Genomic DNA, 21,938 nt, shown 5'->3' on the forward strand with positions numbered 1-21,938 from the left:
ATATAGTACCTGGCCCTCATATTGCCCACAATTTAAGTATAAAAGGGGACTGAGGACAGACTCATAAGGAAAGAAAAAACATTTTAAGAACCCAAAAACAACATAAAAGACAAGGATAGGACGAATGCTGGAAAACCAAACTCTTCCTGTAAAATTAGCCAGTTATGTGAGTTGGGTAATTGAAAATTCAGGTCTTTAATGTGATATTGAGCTATCAAATTAAACTTTTGATAAAATGTCATTTATTTGATTTATACATTACCTTTTCTCCAAATTTAACTCTATTGTCCCCATTGTATTCTGTAAATATTTCTGAAGTCTGTTTCTATTTCATATTCTTCTTTTGAAGCAGTCCTCTTTATGTTTTTTCTTTCCAAATTGCTGTTAATCATTAATGTTTGACAAAATGACCACCCACAGATTCCTAGACTTTTGAACTTGGATAATTTGGGGGAAAGAATCACCAACTAATTAGCTACCAGGGTGCTCTCACACTTTATTTCAAAATCAGTGATGCAGATAGAAATACGAAGTTATAGCCCTGTTTGTTAGATGTCAATTTGCCATTCATTTCATAGAATAATGGGGAAATAGATAATACTCATTTTTTCCCCCAGGAGACTTTTTTGGGGGGCCACTCATACCAATTCATTAGGAATCTGGCTGTTGCTGTTAAGATTTCAACGTTAAGTGGGCATAGACTAGAACATGCACCCCATTTCCAAAATGTTGAACTCCCTTTTTCTTTTTTAAATCCTTCAGGAAGACTCTTCTTCCCTCCTTTCCCCAGCTGTCAATTTCCTCCCTTCCCAGACCTTTTCTCACCAGGCTTCAGTCATCAACATACTGCTGAATTTTGTTCTAATCTTGGTAAGTAAAGGACGGGTTCTTTATCCTGCTTCAAGTGATGAAGGCTATGTGTTGGCTTGCTTTCAAATCGTCACTCAAGGACCTTCATTTTAAAATCTGTTTTCTTTCCACACAAAGTACTCCATTCCTGTCATGTGTATTATCATGCTCTAAACCAGTGGGCACTAGACTCAGCTATTATATTTGCAGATGCTATATTTCTGATGCACTCTTTTATTTATCTCCCCCTATCATTAGCTCTTACACTGACTGTGTTGCATGTTTCTCCTAAGAAATTTTCAGTCCTATTTATATGTACTTTACCTAAGCCTCAAAGTAACCCTTTGAAATGCTTCTGCATGGAGACGGAGAGAACCAATGGACCTACAACCCCTTCTCCAGTGTGCACATGTCAATATTGTCCCTTGTTGCATTTCTTACCCTCAGTACTCAAGGTGGTTTTTGTTTTATGTGCAAACAGGCTGCTTTGTGCTAATGCTATTTTCCAGCATTTAAGGCAGTGGTTGGCAAACCTTTTCTGTAGAAGAGCCAAACAAGATTAAACCTTTGAGTAATTGGTGCACATACTTTGAAAAAAGTACGGTGCTTGGCACAATGCTTGTCACAAAATTAGCACTTAAGTACCAAAAATATTATCATTAATATTATTGTAGAGCTAATCATACAATTTAGACACATTACCATAGCATACCTCATTATAACTCTAGCAATTTTAAATCTCATCCACCCCTATCCCACCTCCACACTATGCCTGCCCTGTGTGACTGGTTTGGATTAATTCCCCTGCCCCCCACAATGGCCCATGGCTACTAGGTTTCATGTGACCCGACCCCCTCTGTGATGCATGACATCATCCATCAGGTGATACATACTGCAAAGTGATAACATTGTGCCACACAGCTGCTTCGTAGCAACAGCTGTTGCTGCAAGTGGAGCAGGGGAGATGAGCAAAAGGGAGGGGGATGAAGGGATTGGCAGCTAAGAATTGCTGCCTTCCCTCCCAATTGTGGAACTTGTAGGAGGTTTCAGAGTGGATTCTGGTCACCCTCCACAAAGGGTATGCACTCCTTTCCTGGACAGAACAGGAAAAGGATCCCCCAGTCCAAATCGTGTCGAGTGGGCACTCGAGTAAACTCGTTGTGGGCAGGGATTATGTCTGTTTATTGTTATATTGTACTCTCCCAAGTGCTTAGTACAGTGCTTTGCATGCAGTAAGGATTCAATAAGTGCGATTGAATGAATGAGGCAGGCGACTGGATCCACAACCTTCCAGGAGTCGGTGCCCACCTGGCATCAATCCCTGGGCAGGCACACTATTGCTGTTTAGGAGGACTGCCTGACTCTACTCTCTTGCCCCTCCTTCCCCTAATATCTGGCAGGGATGGATTGGGTGGAGCCCAACATCTTCACCATCTAGATTGGAAACTCTTTGTGGGCGGGGAACGTATGTACCAACTCTGGTATATTGTATTCCACCAAGCACTTCTTACTACAGTGCTCTGCACATAGTAAGTGCTTAGTGAATACCGTTGATGGATTAATCTGCTATGACCCCCTTAAGGTCGGCTGCAGTAGCAGTACTGTGCACAGTAGGGGCACTGTGCATTCTGGGGTGTTGAGTGGGGGCCTGTCCCCTTTGCCCCAGGTCCTGGGTGGCAGTTTTAAGTGCCTTATACCACCCTTCCCCACCATCCCAACACTTCTTGAGGGACACATCTGCTTCCAAAAAGAGCCAGGTATGGTTTCCGAATCATAGGTTGCTGGCCCCTGATTTAAGGTTTTGCTTCACTGTCTTTAAAGGTCTTTTTCTTCCCACCCTGTTTGGGTACCCCGTTTAAGTTCACCACAGAACAGCCGTTCAGAAATCGTACTGACATCCATTTTTCTCATTTATCTCAACAAAGTAGGATGTGACTATTGCTTTGTTGCTTGTAGTCTGACTGCTTTCCACATCCTCTTTATTCTTGTCCTCATTTTGCTTCTTAATATTAAGGACTGCATGGCACCTGTGGTATAGGTCTGGGTCTCACAGTCATTGAAGACCATGATTGTCTGCTGTGTGACCTTGGGCAAGTGATTTCTCTGTCACAGATATCTCGTCTCCTAAATGGGGATTCAACTCCTATTCTCCCTCCTACTTGGACTGTGAATCTTATGTGGGAATTAATGGTCTTGTTCCTGCCTCAGCGCATAATGCAGTGCTTGGACACATGGTAAAGCACTCAACAGATACCGTTATCATTATTATTACTAGTAGTCAAAATAATAATAAAAAATATACAACATATTCCAGATATAGGTCAGAACACTTCCCTGATTAAGCTATCTTTTCCCTGTCTCCCTCTCCCTTCTGTGTTAATAATTAATAATTATGGTATTTGTTTAGCACTTACTATGTGCCAGGCACTGTACTAAGCAGTGGGGTGGATACACGCAAATCAGTTTGGACACAATCCCTGTGCCACATGGGGCTCACATTCTCAATCCTCATTTTACAGATGAGGAAACTGAGGCCCAGAGAAGTGAAGTGGCTTGCCCAAGGTCACACAGCAGACAAGTGGCAGAGCCAGAACTAGAACCTATTACCTTCTTATTCCCGGGGCCGTGCTCTATCCACTATGCCATGCTGTCTCTCTGTGTTGTCTATGCACTTGGATCTGCAACCTTTGGGCATTTGATAGTCATCCCACCTACAACCCCACGGCACTTATGTACATATCTTCAAATTATATGTTATAAATTATTCATATTAATGTCTGTCTCCACTTCTAGACTGTAACCTCTTTGTGGGCAGGGAATGTGTTTTATAACTCTATTGTATTTATTGTACTCTCCCAAGCACTTGGTTCAGAGCTTTGCACATAGTAAGCACTCAATAAATACCATTGATTTATTGATAATTCTGAGGAGCTTCAATTTGGACTGAATCTTGATGCTAATATTGCCACCAATGTCCATCTGTAATTTTCCCACGGGGCAAGCTAACTTTTTTGATTTAATTTTCTACCTCCTTTCCTATCCTTTATTTCATTGGAGAATCCCCTTCCCAGGTAGCCAAATTCAGTAACTTGTTTAAGTCTATGTCACTAATATGATCCGGGATTGTGTATTTAGGATTTGTCAAATGGAGCTGGTACATTATTCCTCTTCTTAAAACTAATTGATGTTCCATAAAACTTTGTCGATTCTGAGAAATGGTTCAAAGCCGAATGTCTACAGGTTTTCTTGGGGATGTGCTTCCAGAGTACAGTCATTAGTATATAGAAGCTCCTATATGAGGGATTCAAGAATTTAAGCAATGTTCAAGCCCTATCAAGTTGAAAAAAAAAATTCCCAGAGAATTCTGACACCATCTTCTAGGATCCTTGTTATAGTCTCAAACCTGGCTACATAGAATAGTTTGAATAAGACTGAACCCGATCCATAATCCTGCTTCACTCCGTTGGTGACAGGAAAAGGGTGAAACAAGGCCCTTTTGAGTAATATTGGGGTTGTGATTGATCAATAATAAGTGAATGGTATTCATTGTATGCCTACTGTGTGCAGAGCACTGCATTCTAAACACTTGGGAGGACAACTGAGTAAAACACGTGGTCCCTGGCTTCAAGGAGCTAACAGTCTAATGGAGGAGGCTGACAGTCATATTTATTGAGCATTTACTGTGTGCAGAGCAGTGTACTAAGTGCTTGGGAGAGTACAATATAACAAAGTTGTTAGATATTCCCTGCTCCACAAGAAGTCTACAGGGACACATGCAAAACATTTATTATGAGAAGCAGCGTGGCTCAGTCAAAAAAGCACAGGTTTGGGAGTCAGAGGACATGGGTTCTAATCCCGGCTCTGCCACTAGTCAGCTGTGTGACTTTGGGCAAGTCACTTAACTTCTCTGGGCCTCAGTTACCTCATCTGTAAAATGGGGGTTAAGACTGTGAGCTCCTCGTGGGACAACCTAATTACCTTGTATCCCCCCAGCACTTAGAACAGTGCTTGGCATATAGTAAGTGCTTAACAAATGCCACATTATTATTATTACTATTATTCACAAAATGCTGAAAGTAAAATTGTATAGAGTGATAAATAAGTGTAAGTTAATATATCAAGGAGATACTGAAGTGCTAAAGTGTTCAAATATAGCCACTAAATGCAGTTGTTGAATGAACACTACCAACAACTGCATTTAGTGGCTATATTTGAACACTTTAGCACTTAAGTATCTCCTAGGAAGATAGGGCTTAATTGGAAATGCCTCCTTGAGGAGGTGGGTTTTCAGTAGAGTTTTGAAGATGGGGAGATATGGTGTCATATGTGATGGAAGAGGGAGTTCTGGGCAAAAAGAAAGGGTGTGAGCTAGGGGTAAGAGATGGGAAAATTAGAAGGAGGCACAGGGGGTGAGACGTAGCATGACATAGTTGATAGAGCACGGGCCTGGAAGTCAGAAGGTCATGGATTCTAATTCTGGCTCAGCCACTTGTGTGCTGTGTGACCTTGGGCAAAGTACTTAACTAATCTGTGCCTCAGTTACCTCATCTGCAAAATGGGGATTGAGACTGTGAGCCCCACATGGGACAGGGACTGGGTAAGTGCTTTGCAAATACCATAATTATTATTAATTCATTACCTTGGGAGGAATGGAGATAGTGAGCTGAGTGTGAGAGGGAGAGAGCTGTTGGAAAAACCAATCCCATCAGGAGCTTCTGCTTGATAAACTTTTCAGTACATCCAGACATTGTTGGTAGTTTCCACAGTCCAGATCTACTGATGTTTTTTGTTTTGTTTCATTTTTTTATTACGGTATTTGTAAAATACTTACTGTGTGCCAGGCACTGTACTGAGCACTGGGGTACATATGAGATAATCAGCTTGGACACAGTCCATGTCCCTCATAGGGCTCACAGTCTTATTCTCCATTTTACAGATGAAGGAACTGAGGCACAGAGAAATGAAGTGACTTGCCCAAGGTCACACAGTGGACAAATGGTGAGTCAGGATTAGAACCCAGATCCTTCTGGTTCCCAGTCCCATCCAGTCTCTATCCACTAGACCATGATGCTTCAGTGCTTTTGTGAAATGTGTGGCCACTCAGAGAGTTCTTGATGTCATTCCCTCCATTCCTGTGACCAACATGCAGACTGTAAGCTCATTGTGGGCAGGGAATGTATCTGTTTATTGTTGTATTGTACTCTCCCAAGCACTTAGTACAGTGCTCTGCACACAGCAAGTACTCAATAAATACAATTGAATGTATGAAATATCTTGTCCACCATGGTCCACTATGAAGCGGGACTGATTCTGGAATAATGTTTATTCTTCAGTAGTTGCCCAGAAGGACTGTGGTTAAGATATTGATCACAAGAGGGCTTGGTTTCTGAGGGGGTGTTTTTAGCCTAACTTCTGGGGCATCCTTATCATTCCAACTGCCATTATGGGAGCAAAACCCCTCCCCTCATTCCCCCACCCAACACCCCAGCAGTGGACAGCAGGGAGAAGCCCACAATCATGGTCTCTGGAGCTCCTCCAACATTGGGGCTCTATGGTCTGTAACGAGTTTAAGACTGTAAACTCATTGTGGGCAGGGAATGTGTCTGTTGCATTTTACTCTTCCCAGCATTTAGTACAGTGCTCTGCACACAATAAGCGCTCAGTCAATGCGATTGAATGAATGACTACCTCCATACTGTCTCCCATAGTTGTGTTAAATATCCAATCGCTGGAGGAAGGGAGGGAAGACCCCTATCTTCTCAGAGTGATTTGACTAGAAGAGGTGAGGTGCCCAACAACAGCCCTTTTAAAGTAGTTAGTAACTCATACTTCACTGCCAATGCTTTTGAATTATTGAATTTTAACCATATTTTTATCGTTGAATAGATTACATTGTCATTTAAATTATAAGCCCCCTGTGGGCTAGAGACCTGGTTTTAATGGATTTTTATGTAATTGCTTCAGTGCTTTACCCACCCTAATTACCTGGAGGAGATTTGTATTATTGTAGCTATGCATAATAACAAATGCTGGGCTGACTGCATTCCAAGCTTTCATTTATGCTAAACTAACTGTTTAACAAAGTGGCATCCCAACCACCTAGTTGGCGGAATGTCAAACTGCTGAAGAATAAAGACACCCACAAGCACTCTGTGGTAACATTCTAACAGTCCTCTTAATGCACTTGGATCTGTGAAATTTGGGCATTTGATAGTCACTCAACCCTCAGGCCCATAGCATTATGTGCATATCTATAAATTATACAGTATTAGTCATTTATATTAATGTCTGTCTCCCCCTCTAGACTGTAAGTTCGTTCTGGGCGGGGAACGTATCTACCAACTCTGTTATATTGTGCTCTCCCAAGTGTTCAGTACAATGCTCTGCTCACAGTAAGCACTCAAGCATAGGCCTGGGAATCTAAAGGACCTGGGTTCTAATCCTCGCTCTGCCACATGTCTTTGTGACCTTGGACAAGTCACTTCACTTCTCTGGGCCTCAGTTACCTCATCTGGAAAATGAGGATTAAGACTGTGAGCCCTATGTAGGACAGGGACTGTGTCCAACACAATTATCCTGTGTCTACCCCTGTATCTAGTGCAGTGCCTGGAACATAGTAAGCACTTAACAAATATAGTTATTATTATTATTACTATAATGATGATGATGAACATAAGACCACCTGCCTCTTTACCAATGTGACTGGTGTCTCTCTCAAATGTTTTTTTTTCAGCCGGCCTTTTAGATACAGATGTTACTAGAAGAAAGCACCAGGACTGGTTTGATGCGAACTGACTTGGATCCAAGAGCTACTGCACTGAAACAGTGCAACATCGACCTTGCTGATTCTCATTATCCTGATGAAGAGGACACTAATGAAAGTATATGGTGGGCAATACAGAATAATATAAAGGTAAAAATTATAGACTGGCCATATTCTTTTTGCTGAAAACTAGAACACTGGGATACCATTCCAAATTTGAACACCTTCTTCTCAATCTATCAATCAATCAATAGTTAATTGAGCACCTACTGTATTCAGAGCTTGTGAGAGAGAGTACAATAGAATTAGTAAGTGAAGCAGTGTGGTCTAGTGGAAAGAGCATGACCTGGGAGTCAAGGAACCTGAGTTCTAATTCTGACTCTCCTGCTTTCCTGCTGTGTGAGCTTGGGAAAATCAATTAATGTCTCTGTGCCTCCATAAGAAAAAGTTCCTACTTGTATGTTACTTGTGTTATAGATGAAAAAGTATGACCCAACAGTCTGAAGGGTCTAAGTAGATGTTGTCCTAACACATGAAGGGAAAAAGGAAAAAGTTTAGGTCTCAAAGCAAAGTCCAGGGGAAAAGAAAGCAATAATATTATATGGTTTTATCAGTGTACAAGGGTAAAAAGTCCTTTTTTGATACTAAAGCATTGTATGTCTCAATATATTGCAAGAAAAAATCATTACAAATATATAACTCCAAATTTCAGTTACTGCTATGAAGAAAGAGAAAGCTGTTCCTTAAAGCAAGAACAAAACTGGAATAAAATTGAGCAGTCAGTGGGACACCTCAAAAAGGGAAGACTTTGGCTTATTCTAGAAGTTTCAGGTCATTTTTGCTAATGTGAAGTTGATATATTTATGAATTAATACATTTGTGTTTATGGTGAAGTGCTGCAAGACAAAAATAGCTAAACTTGTTTCATACTTGTTTAGCATATTAGAATTTTTGAACTGTGTACAAAATAATAAGCAGACACATCCCCCCTCTAGACTGTAAGCTCATCGTAGGCAGCAAATGTGTCTGGTTATTGTTATTTTATACTCTCCCAAGCGCTTAGAGTGCTCTGCACACAGTAAGTGATCAATAAATACAATTGAATGAATGAACTGGCACTAGCGTTGGGATTAGGATTGAAAGTTGATTGATTACTGTGTGCAGAGCACACTACTGAGCGCTTGGGAGAGTACCAGAGGAGAGAACTATAATTTGACATATTGTAAGTGCTTTCCGCCCACTGTCCAGCTTCCCTCACTCTCACCCTCTCCATCCCCTGCTTTCCTCTCACCGAGTCTGTTCTCCGCTTTCCTTCTCACCCACCCCATCCCCTGCTTTCCATCTCACTTCCCACATGCAACTGCCCATACCTGACCCCAGGGACAGCTTGTCCCTACTCTTCTGCCACAAAACTCACCCTATCCCTCCTGCCCTGAGTCATTTCTTCTGTCCCCCGCCACCCCGGCAGCCCTTCACGTTCTCTCCAGGCCTAACCTCAATGACCCCAGACTAGCCCTCTGACTCCAGTCACAACCTCAGTGACTCCAGGCCGGCATTCAGTGACCCCACCCCCTTCACTAACCTTTGATCACCTGGGCAACTACTGAGTTGATAAGATAGAAACCATCAAGTATGGGATGGTCATTCTTCCAGTTTTCACCAGGTCCAGGTCCTGCGTGGCACTGATATAGCAATGGTTGCATTTGTTTCCATGATTTTTCATTTTCAGCATCCAGTCACCCTCTGCTTTGGCTCCCACTAACAAGTCCCTGTGGCTTGGAAGGGACACCCATGTTCCTGAAATTCACAGTGGCTCTGGAGAAATGCTTTAGGGTTTGTGCATCCATGTGATGTCATTACATGATGTAACATGTGCCTGTTACTTCTTGGCCAACAAAAGGGTACCTTTTTTTTTGCAAGTGCCACCTGTGACCATACTAATGAGTTGGGAACTTCCCCAAACCCCTCCATTTCCTCCTCCCACTCAACTACCATCTCCTTGGGTTTCTCCTCTGCTGAAGGCCTTCACAGGTACTGAACAAGGAAACATAGCTGGTGACATTGTAGCAGCATTTTGTAGAATTCCAGGGCCACCCACAATCAATCAGTCGTATTTATTGAGCACTTACTGTGTGCAGAGCACTGTACTAAGCACCTGGAAAAATACAACAAAATGGATTTGGTAGATATGTTCCCTACCCACAAGGAGTTTACAGTCTAGAGGAGGAAAAATGAACCTTTCACCCAAAATGAGCATGTCCCTTGACTTCCCCACTTAGTCCCTCCCAGGACTCTCTGAACATGGGCATCACCTTGGAGCCGCAGAATTTGTCAGAGGGAGATCAGGCTGAAGAAGGCTTGATGCTTAAAATAGAAGTATTGGGCATAAAGAAAAGCAGTGTTGGCCTAGTGGATAAAGCAAAGGCCCAGGAGTCAGAGGACCTGGATTCTAATCCCACCTCTGTGACTTGCCTGCTGTGTGACCTTGGGCAAGTCACTTTATTTCTTGGGACCTCCTGTTCCTTCATCCAAAAAGTGGAGATTATGGATCATGGACTGTGTCCAGAGTGATTAGCTCGCATCTGCCTCGGCACTTAGTACAGTGTCTGGTACATAGTAAATGCTTAACCCATACCATAAAAAAAAGATGTCAGTGCCATATCACTATTGTACAAAAGAAAATCTCTCATTCTCAAATGTCTCCTTCCCTTCTGCTTTCAAGCATGCTCAAGTCAATCAATGCTAAAAAGGCTTTTCTGGACCCCCTGCTCCACTTCTCCTCCCATTTCTGCCCAAACTCCTTAAACAGGGTGTCTGTACCCACTGCCTCCACTTCCTCTTCACCAGATCTGTTGGCCGACTTCAATCAGGTGTAGGTCACCTTCATTCCATTGAGGTCACTACTCATCTGATAATCAGGTCCAATAGGCACTTCCCTGACCTAATTCTAGTTGACCTCTTGACCACTTTTGACCCTATTGGCCCCAAGAAGTGCTATCATACTTTGGTTTTGCTGAGACAGTACTCGAGACTGTGAGCCCCATGTGGGACAGGGACTGTGTCTGACCTGATTACCTTCTATCTACCCCAGTGCTTAGGTCAATGTTTGGTGCATAGTAAGCACTTAACAAATGCCACAATTATTATTATTATCATCAATAAATTCCCCATCATCATCATTATCATCGGTTCCAACTGGAATTGGCAATCTGGCATTTTTTCTTTAACTGGTGCTCCATTCTGAACTGTTCTACCTTCCACTCCTGATCTGATCCAAATTCATCTGAGTTTCTCATCTACATTTCATCATGAGCAGTGTCCTTTAATAAAATAATAATGTTGGTATTTGTTAAGCGCTTACTATGTGCCGAGCACTGTTCTAAGCGCTGGGATAGACATAGGGGAGTCAGGTTGTCCCACGTGGGGCTCACAGTCTTAATCCCCATTTTACAGATGAGGGAACTGAGGCACAGAGAAGTTAAGTGACTTGCCCACAGTCACACAGCCGACAAGTGGCAGAGCTGGGATTCGAACTCATGAGCCCTGACTCCAAAGCCCGTGCTCTTTCCACTGAGCCACGCTGCTTCTCTTACTTTACTAAGAGACTTACTTACTTTACTTTACTAAGAGACTTACCATCTGCCTTGTGCAGCTTGGCCAAGCAAATTACATGTGAATTTGTATCAGTCACTTTGTCCAAAATATTAAAAAAAAATCCAGCTTGTTCATTGGAAATATACTGTTCTTTTCATAATCCTCAAAACTAATATTTAGATGCAGCATGTAGACATGACCAAATGATCCAATAGGTTTTGCAGTAGTTTTTGCAAAGCTGTAGACCATACTTTGGGTCAAATGAAGGTTCCCCAGGCTACTTGATTTTTCAGGGACCCCTCCACAATAAGTCATGCTATTGTGTCATGCTTTGATGAGATCTTGCCATTACTTGTGCCTGTTTTCTGGTCCCCCATAGAATTGAAACCCACAATAGCCAGTCCAAGTATCTCCACCCACTTCCCCTCTCTTTTCCCATTCTCCCTCATCCCACTTTTCCACTGGAAACCTGCCTCGACTTGGTAGCCTTGGCGCACCCGAGTTTGAAGTCTCCCAGGCACACATCCTTGTGGTGGCAGCAATGGGAGAGCCGAAACTACAGCAGAGCAGCATTGGGTTGCTGATCCAAGTGGCATCCACGTGTCAGAGATGAACTCTGAGCGCACCCCACACAGTCCCCCTTCAGCATGGCACAGGCCTCCACCACAGCCTCCATGCTGAAACCCAACACTACACACTACTCTCTCACAGGCCCTTCCACCTGCCTCCCTCAGCACGCCCGGCACCTGCAACTCAGACCCAGGCTGAAAGACGACAGTCGCTGACCCTCATCTCACCAGGCCACTTGGGTAACACCACCGCTGCACTCCTCCTTCCCCTTTGCCTCTTCCCAGACCTTGGCCCCGCCATGGCAAACATTCCCCTAGGTGTTGGCTGAGGTGAATATTTTTCGGGGGCCAGAAGGGAAGCAGGTGGAGGGGGGTTCTGGCAAAATGGATGAACTCCACTGTAGACTGAGAAACCTTCTCAGGGCAGTTCATTGAGGAAGCCAGCAGCAGTGTCTCAATGTGTGCAGGAGCCCTAACTTGAACCGTTTCAGACAGATCATGACTTTTCATAACCATTTTTATTGTAGGGGATAGCTGAGGAGGAGATGTTAGGGGAACAGGGGGTAGAAAATTGCTGGAGAAATTAAAAATCCCTAAAATAGCTGCAATGCATACACAATGTCAGGCAGGGTGGCAGAGACTGCTAATCAGCTCTACCGCTTTCTGGCACTGCACATTTCTGGCTGCCATCTTAGGTTGGTCTGGTATGGCTGCTATCTTACCATTGTAAGTGTCCCAAGCAGTGGTCATGTTGGTAGTGTCAGGAGTCATGTGATTACAGACTGAAGTCAGGTCTCAGTCACCACCTTTGTGCCCCCTTAGCTCAAAGCCTTGAGCTTCAGGCCCTGTAAACCACTACATTAGTCCAGCCCTGCCCTTAGTAGAATCTTACCCATAGTCTCTGCAGCTTGCCTGCAGGGCATTTCCTGGTCCTGAAAGCAGGGAGAGAGTTCATAGTAATGTGCATTGGAAGTGCGGGCCATCATGAGTTCACGTAAGGTAATTCTGGTATTTGTTAAGCACTTACTATGTGCCAAGCACCGTATTAAACACTGGGGTAGATGCAAGACAATCAGCTCCTACAGTCTGTCAGAGGGAGAAAAGGTATTGAATCCCCATTTTGCAGATGAAGAAACTGAGTTGCAGAGAAGTTAAGTGACTTGACTTTGACAGCAGGCAAGTGGCAGAGCTGGGATTTGAACCCAGGTCCTCTGACTCCCAAATCCAGGCTCTTTCCACTAAGCCAGATAGATGGTACAGGGATCCCGACTCTGCCCCTTGTCAGCTGTGTGACTGTGGGCAAGTCATTTCACTTCTCTGTGCCTCAGTTCCCTCATCTGTAAAATGGGGGTGAAGACTGTGAGCCTCACGTGGGACAACCTCATTCCCCTGTATCTACCCCAGCGCTTAGAACAGTGCTCTGCACGTAGTAAGTGCTTAACAAATGCCAACATTATTATTATTATTATAAAGCTAGGGTCCCAGGAAAAGCCATTCTCTCATTCCTGGGGTTTGTCATTCATGACAAGTGACTGTTAGTAAATATTAATGTGTCCCCATAAACTTACCTTCAAAAGTGCCTTGTAGTAAAACCTAGAATGACATAGCTTCACCTTGTTTATGATTGGCCTTCTGCATTATAGTTTAGAAGTGATAAATATTTGGACTGAATCCTTGACAAATGCCCCAGTTGTATGTGTAAATTCTAAAAAGAAATCAGTGTGTGTCAAATATCAATAATAGAGTAAAATATCATACACTGGTTTGTGATAAAGTTTGGATGGGATAATTTTTATTGAAATATACATCACCATTTGGCCAAATTATTATCCTATTAAACATTAAGAATGATTGATCCAAATGGTGCCCAATAGAAAGAATGCATCTGCCATGATGAATTCCTGCCAGAAGGCATTGAACAGCTTTGTGCTAGGATTTTGTCAACAAACATTTTACCCTCCTAGCTAGTGCATTAGATCTCTGTATCATATTTAAATTTTTTTTTATCGCAACTGAATTGCCTTTTTGCTACTTCCAAATCAGTTAAAGAATGCTACTATCGGAAAAGCTATTAATAACTTTATTTGTTACTGATTATACAAAGTTGAACATGCTAACCATTAAGAAAAGAACAGCTCAATAAAGGAAGAAATACAAACCTCATAAAATTACCTTAATAAAAATATCCAGACTTCACCCAAGTTCCCTCTCTTCCTCTAGGTGCCTTCTCCCTCAGGTGATTATTCTGTCTCCTTTGAGCTACCATTTCCTTGATTCTCTCTTCCTTCAGACTTCTCTATCTCTCTCCACCCCCAACACCAACGCGTACCCGCACTCTCTCTCCCTCCCTCTCTCCCTTCCTCCCTCTTGTCTTCCACTAAGATTATCTTTTCTAGTCCCTGCACCTATGGACCTCTGTGATGGGTGTGGTGGGAGGTTGCCCAGTATAAGAACATAAAAATATACAATTACCAAATGAGACCAATGATCCATCCAGCCCAGATTCTCTCTGAGAGTGCAAATGATGTAATTGGAAGACCAGTGTGATGGTTGCCTTCTTTGGCATCAATCCTAATGTTTAAGGAGTGGTTCACAAAGTATCTGTAACTTTTTCCCCCCTGGCATTTCATACTGAGCTGCTCATCTATTTAGTCAAACCATTTTTGAACCTACTGATACTTTCAACTGCACAACTTCTTGTAGTAACAGTTTGCACTTGTGTACCACCCCTTTTCTAGCTACTCCCTAGTTTTAAATTAAACCTCTTTGTAAACTGGAATAACTCCTTCAGCTCATTAGGGTAGTATTCAGCCAATGCTTTTAGTATTCGGTAAATGCTTTACTGCATCTATCGTGTCCTTGTTGGGAAAGGGAGATGGCAGTCTTAATGATATCTACAGGCTTGAACGCATTGATGCAACTTCCAAAGGTGCCTGATTCACATCTAGGTGTTCATAATATTTGTGAAAATTGGCCTTCAAAATATATTAATGAGCCAAATCAATCCTTATTAATCCTGAATATCTATGCTTCCAAAACTCTTCTTTTCAACCAGCAGTACAGGTTAGCTGGGAAAGTTTTTCTCCCCAAAGTGAATGTGGTGTTATAGTTGGTGAATAGCTTGGCCTGGACTTTTCAAATTCATCTTGATGAAAATAGCATAACTGCTGACTAGGAAATTGGCATCAATTCTGATAGGCATATGCTCTAATTCCAGGTCCCAGTCAGAAAGTCAGATATGCTTTTGCATTTTCTCCTGACTTATTAGTTGGCTTTTTCAGTCTGTCCTCCAGAGACTGAGTGATAAGAGGAAAGTGAAAACAACACAATTAGCTTGATAATACCACTCTCTGACTTTCTATGAGTCCCTAAGATATATATTTAAAATTCTTCCCTGTTATGCTTCTGGTATTTTCATCTTATAGATACACAAGCACATCCACTAATCATTCCTTCCAAAATAGTTTCCCACTTGCAGACTGTCCATGTAACGAGCTAAGGCTTTTCATTCCAGATGAAGTAATGGATTTGCTTTGGTGCATTTGTGACGAAGCATGCCAATATCATTTGGCCACCCTGAAAGTATAGTACACTGTTATGCTCCTATAAAAAGCTAATGTTAAGGAGCAAATGACTAGGGCAGATAATGGTTAGTGTTTACTAATCTTATCAAGTGTTTAAAACCATGACTTTGTGTTGCTTTGCACTACAGAAATTCCCAAGTTAATGTTTTACAAACCTATGTCCATTTGAAGATATTTCCAAAATAGATGTCATATATCACGTTGCTAACTTTTTTTGTGAGCAGTTACTAGTTTAAATTTACATGCTGACACGAGACAATTATCTTTATTTAAATTAAAGGAAGAGAGAAAATGTTAAGGATTTGGTGGGGGGGTGGGGGAAGTGAATCAACAGAACTTATTAGAATTAAGTGTTGATGAATCAAAATTTGGGGATTCATTTTCCCTTCTAAACTAATTCCATTTAAAAACATGCCAAGCCTTAAATGTATGGAAATATTTGGAGGCATACAACCAGATTGGTTTACATTCTATGTAATATACATCCATCAGTCAACTAGTATTTATTGACTGCCTACTGTGTGGAGAGAGCCTCATTTAGCTTCTGGGAGAGTACAATAGAAGTAAAAAAACATAGGCTCTGCTCTCAAAGAATTGGCAACCTAAAAAAGGTGGCAGACAGACCCGAATTATTTGCAGATAGTGGAAGCCTGAGTAAAATTAACCTAGAGCTGGCAATGATAGGATGATGACTAGATGAATAAATAAGTGGCAAAGTAGTGTAAACAATTGATACATGCATTATTGCCATGAATGGAAGTTAGGTTGACATGACCCAATTTTGCCTGTCACCAGTCTCTTCTTCCCCCTTTCATTTTTCGATTGTGAGCCCCCTGAGGGTCAAGGGATGTATCTAATTTCCACCTGTTTATTTTTTCCCAGTGTTCCGCACTTGGTAAGCATTTAATAAATACTAGTACTACATGACCTGGGGAGGGTCATTTCAGAATAATCAGAAAGGGAAGGTGGTGGTTCTCATACCCTCTAGGCTGTAAGATCATTATGGATGGGGAATGTGTCTGCTAATTCTATTGTATTGTACTCTCTGAAACACTAAGTACAGTGATCTGCACATAGTAAGCACTAAATAAATTATTTACTGATTAGCAGAAAATAGTATTTTTTGTCATTTAATTTTTTGGTAGAGGGTTTCATTTTAACCATGATTCCATATTACACAAGCCTGACATCAAACTGCCAACTAATGCCCAGAGTGTTTAGGCCACATCAGGATCAACTAGACCTCTATCTGAGCCCATCCCAGCAGCCCTGCCCTCAGCCCATCATGCTGACTAACTAAATCTCAGACTTTGTCAGCTCTAATAGACATTTACCCCCACTGCTACTGACCTAAGTAGGTGAGGTTTCAGAGCAATCCTCAGATCTTAACTGTTGTGGGCAGGGAACATGTCTACCAACCCTGTTGTATTGTACTCTCCCAAACGATTTGCACACCATAGAGACTCAATAAATACGATTGATTGATTGATCTCAGGGACAGTGACAGGGTGGAAGGGGAGGGCCACCCCATGATGTCATTTGTTGCCAGACTTTCCCTTAATCAATAGTATTTATTGAGCACTTATTCTGTGCAGAGCAGCACTTATTCTGTGCAGAGCACAGTACTAAGCATGTGAGAGAGTACAGCGCAATAGAATTGGTAGATGCGTTCCCTGCTCACAATGATTTTAAAGTCTAGAGGCCAATGACTTCATGAATTGTCCCTTTCTCTCTAAGAGCCATACTTAGAGTTCTCAAGGTGAACTGTGTCAAATTCCATCAAAAATACCAGTCACCAGTCACCTTACCCTGAGCTAAAAATTGAGACTGGATCTGTTACAACTGTTAAGCATCAGGCAAGATCTACCAAGAGTGCTGCTTTTAATGTTTGTTTTTTCCAAACTGTTGTGCACTTTGCCTTTTGCAGTCATGATAAATGGGCAATTCCCCCAACTCTCTGCTTTTCATTGACTATAATGATCAGGCTAACAAGTCAGTAGCGGTTTCAAATAATCAAGAGCAGACTAATTCCCAGTGTGGTGCTCTGTCCACTGTTCTGCTCAATATAAAGGTTTAAGCAAGTCTTAATCATGGAAGGAATCTTAAAGTTTAGTCAGTTTGAGGCCAGGCCTTGATGATGATGAAGTGGTTCATTGGGAATTTTACCTGGATTGTGTTGTTTCTTGGTTGCTATGTTTTAATTGCCTTTACCGCCTGAAATGTTTTCAACTTCATTGTTTTGTAGTGCTTTGGCTTCACCTTCCCGAAGACTAGCCATCAAATGGTTCTTAGTATTTTCCCTTCTCCCAGCACATTGATAACGGTAAAGAACAATGTACATTACTGGTTCCCTTTTCCCCTTTTCAGCTGAGAGCACATTTCCCTTACTGTTTCTGCCCTTGTCCACCAGAAAACGTACCTATTCTAAGTAAGTCCTACTTGTTCACTTTGGAATGAAAAAATGCCCATAGCAGAGCCAAATAGAGTTTCTTAGCCCCGTATCATTATGATGGGTGATATCAATGTCAGATTTTTGTGTAAAATAAAATAAGATTCAATTCTATCATCTAGAGTGCTGGTTCACTGGGAAACATTTATAACTAAAACTGTTGTTCATTTGCAGGATGTAGAAGAAGAATGGTGCTCTGACCGGGAAATATGCTGAAAAGTAGCTATAGTAAATTTAACGTAATATGCCTGACTTGGGTGGATGGATCACTGTTCACAAGGCTTAGATGAGTAAAACTCATGTCTTGGAGCCAAAATTACAATGGGAGAAACATTGGTCTATAAGACATGCTTCAAATGCAAATTCTTGTCTGAAATTCCCATAGATCTTTTTTTAAAATAGTAAGAAATATTTTTTTGAAAACCTAGAAAAGGGCACTGCTAATTAATAGTCTTTTTAGAAAGTTTTTACATGATAAATTGCCAAAACAGTTAAACAGTATACTAGGACTTTTCAGGGGCTCTGGAAAACACTTGAAGGCATTGTCACAGAAAAATTATGTGTTTTTTTCCTCCTCTATTTCTGACTTATGGTAGAGGGATGAATTTCCAGTCAGTTTGGAATAATCTAGATCGTTTGTTCATTCATTCATTCAATAATATTTATTGAGTGCTTACTATGTGCAGAGCACTGTACTAAGCGCTTGGAATGTACAATTTTGCAACAGATACAGACAATCCCTGCCCAATGATGGGCTCTCAGTCTAAACGGGGGAGACAGACAGCAAAGCAAAGCAGATCAAAACAAAAACAAGACAACATCATCAAGATAAATAGAATCAAGGAGATATACACCTCATTAACAAAATAAATAGGGTAATAAATAATATACACAAATGAACACTGTGCTGAGGGGAGGGGAAAGGGAAAGAACAGAGGCGGGGGGGAGGAGAGAGGAGGAGGAGCAGAGGGAAAGGGGGGGCTCAGTCTGGGAAGGCCTCCTGGAGAAGGTGAGCTCTCAGTAGGGCTTTGAAGAGGGGAAGAGAGTTTGGCGGATGTGAGGAGGGAGGGCAATCCAGGACAACAGTAGGACGTGGGCCAGGGGTCGACAGTGGGATAGGCCTGAACGGGACAGGGAGGAGGTAAGCGGCAGAGGAGCGGAATGTACAGGGTGGGCAGTAGAAAGAAGGGAGGTGAGGTAGGAGGGGGCAAGGTGATGGAGAGCTTTGAAGCCAAGAGTGAAGAGTTTTTGTTTTGTGCGAAGGTTGATAGGCAACCACTGGAGGTTTTTGAGTAGGGGAGTGACATGCCCAGAGCATTTCTGTGGGAAGATGATCCGGACAGTGGAATAAAGAATAGACTGGGTGGGGCGAGACAGGAGGATGGGAGATCAGAGAGGAGGCTGACACAATAATCCAGTTGGGATATTATGAGAGCTTGTACCAGCACGATAGTTTGGATGGAGAGGATCAGTGTTCTCTGAACTGTGACCTATGGACCAGAGGTAGCCCAGCAAGTAACATTTATGGACCTTTCCTCCCCTCTGTTTTTCCTTCCTTTTTTAGGGCATACTTTTGTTGTAGGGGGGTAATGTATGGATGATAAAGAAGAGAAAGTTGCGAAATAATGGTGAGTTTAGGGCTAAGCACCTCTAAACTGGGAACTGGGTTTGAACTGAGAATAGGCTAAACAGGCTGGATAAGTATTGGCAGACCATACACAAATCACATGCAAAGACCTGAAAGCCTCTTTTATTTCTTACAATTGGATGTGCCATTGGAGAATAACAGACATCACTGTTCTGTTCTGCTAATCCAGGTCATCTTTTATCTCAATTATCTAGGTCAGTTACCAGAATTAGCTCATCCTCTAAATGATGACTCTTCACTCTGCCCTTTGCCAGGCATTGGCCTGAAAGTGCTGATAGATGAATCACATCTATTAAGAAGAAATTAATTCCCTCAGGCATCAAATCTATACAACAACAAGAACAATGAACAACAAGAACAATGAACAACAAGAACAATGAAACAAAGAACCATGTATACAACCATAGACAGTGATTGAGGGACGATGTTTATCCAGTGTCCTTAGGTAGCTAGCTAGCTCCAAAGAGCTAAACTGGTCTTCAGAAGCTGATAGTCACAGGCATAAAATGCAATTTGGAGTCATCTTTAGTGGTGAGGTTATGCACTAATAAATTGTGAGGTAATGCAAAAGTGCTGTGACAGAGCGAGCAATAGAAGATGGCAGGTAGGGAGGAAAGAAGGAGGAGAGAAAGGCTTTCAGAAAGTGAGAGGGGATGCAATCAGAGTCACAGCTAGGGAAGGCAGATTTTGAAAAGAGGCAGAAGATCTCTTCTTAAAGGTTGGGCATGATTAGAGAGTTGATATAGGAGTGGGAGGGAGTTGGGGAAATTTTGGGATAATCAGGCCTGATGGTTTCAATTGTGTTTACAAAGCTGAAGTCATCAGGAGAAAGGAGGTAGGAGAGGGGCCACTGAGGGCTTGTGAATGGAGTTAATGGTCTGGAATAGTTGGTGGGAGCAGTGGGCACAGGAGTTGATGAGAGAGGAGAAGTAGTGTTGCTGAGCTGAAGAAAAAGGCAGAATTATAGCAAGGGAGGAGGAATCTGAATTGGCAAATGGCCCTGGGCCTGGTTTTCTGCCAACAGTGCTTCATGGTATAACACAGAGTGGAGGAAAGGTACTGTGGAGTCATCCAGGGTTCAGGGTTCAAGGGGTTTAGGGAGTTATTTGGTAGAGAGGGTAGTACTAAGGAGATATTTGAGCATCAAGGGAAGGGGAGGGCTGTTGGGGAGTCTAAGTGAGGGCATGCTATCTTGCTCTAAGAAATAGGCATCTCTGTCAGGAGAGAGACAGTTTTGTGGGGTAACAGGGTGGTGGTAAGATAATGGTCTTTTGGTGTCGGTGAGGTTATTAATTGTACAGTGATTAGTGATAAGATCCAGTGTATAGCCATGTTGGTTTGGGTGGGGTGGAGCAGGATGTTTTCAGAATTGAGAAGGGAGAGGAAATCTCAAATACATTTTACCCTGTGTAAACATTACTGCCCTCTCAGGATCACACCTGGAGAGTTTTCAGTACTCTACCAGGCTCGGCTATGAGAGGGAGAGTCGATCAGAGGCATACTCATTCCATTCCTAGCTTGGGCAATGGCTAGCGAGTGGAAGGCAATCTGCTACAAGTCAAAGCTCACCTGTGCTGGGCTGCAGCAACATGGGAGGGAGTCGAGGGCAGAGACTCAAGTTAACTGCGTGAAAAAAGGCAGTGGTAACTTCCATATTTTTACCAAGAAAACTCTATGGTTCCCCATCAGACTGATTACAGATGGAGGTGGGGCATTCTGGGAGAGATGTGTCCATGGAGATGACTCGAGAGCATAAGACAAGACAAAACATTTACTACCATGACAAAAACACTGGAGTCATTACCCTCAAGTGATTGGGAATAACCCAAGAAAAGAGAATTAATACAGACAGAATTCAGTATTATTTTTGTATCATCCTACCAGCCTATGAAATTCTTGAAAGTGGTATCCTTTATGTTGCTATTGGAAGATGGACCACTATATTGTCCTTGACTGGTGTGCTTATTCATTCTATGTGAGTAGTCTTCTCCATTATAAAAGGAATCGCTAAACCATACTGAAACCAATTCAATATTTTACTGTTGAACTTGTCAGTGTGAGTTTCTTAGTTTGTCTTTCATCCTTTGTCTTTACAGGGAAAGAAGTGCAGTATTAAAAAAGAAATTTGTCTAGCTTCTCTCCACCTAGTGATATATGTAGCTGCCCTTCATATTCAAAGAAGACACTGCTGATGGTAATGTTTACCTGTGAGTGCATATTTGAAAAGGCCATTGTGGGATCCACTGTCCTGGCCCCTTTGTGCACACAAAAGGCTGCCCCTTGTTGTGTTGTCATGGGTAATATTTGCATCTAGAGATAGCTTTATGATAGAGCCTGTTTGCAGCACGGTGGCTGTATTCAGGAATTATTGACCTTTTTCTTTGAGGTTTTTAAAAAGTTAATAGTCTCAATCTCTCTCATTTATTCTTCTCCATTCTTTCTTTCCTTTTGACTCCTTTTCCCATTTAATACATGAGCCTTG

The 21,938-nt window shown here is 42.2% G+C and overlaps 1 non-coding gene across 1 annotated transcript; it reads left to right on the top strand.

Moving 5' to 3' along the window:
* Positions 1-20,877: 20,877 nt before the first annotated feature.
* Positions 20,878-21,015, top strand: LOC114806857. Its single transcript, XR_003754913.1, has one exon. It is a non-coding gene; the product is annotated as a small nucleolar RNA SNORA7 (small nucleolar RNA).
* The last annotated feature ends 923 nt before the right edge of the window (positions 21,016-21,938 follow it).

The sequence above is a fragment of the Ornithorhynchus anatinus genome, chromosome X1, assembly GCF_004115215.2.
Source record: "Ornithorhynchus anatinus isolate Pmale09 chromosome X1, mOrnAna1.pri.v4, whole genome shotgun sequence".
In the NCBI taxonomy this organism is placed as follows: domain Eukaryota; kingdom Metazoa; phylum Chordata; class Mammalia; order Monotremata; family Ornithorhynchidae; genus Ornithorhynchus; species Ornithorhynchus anatinus.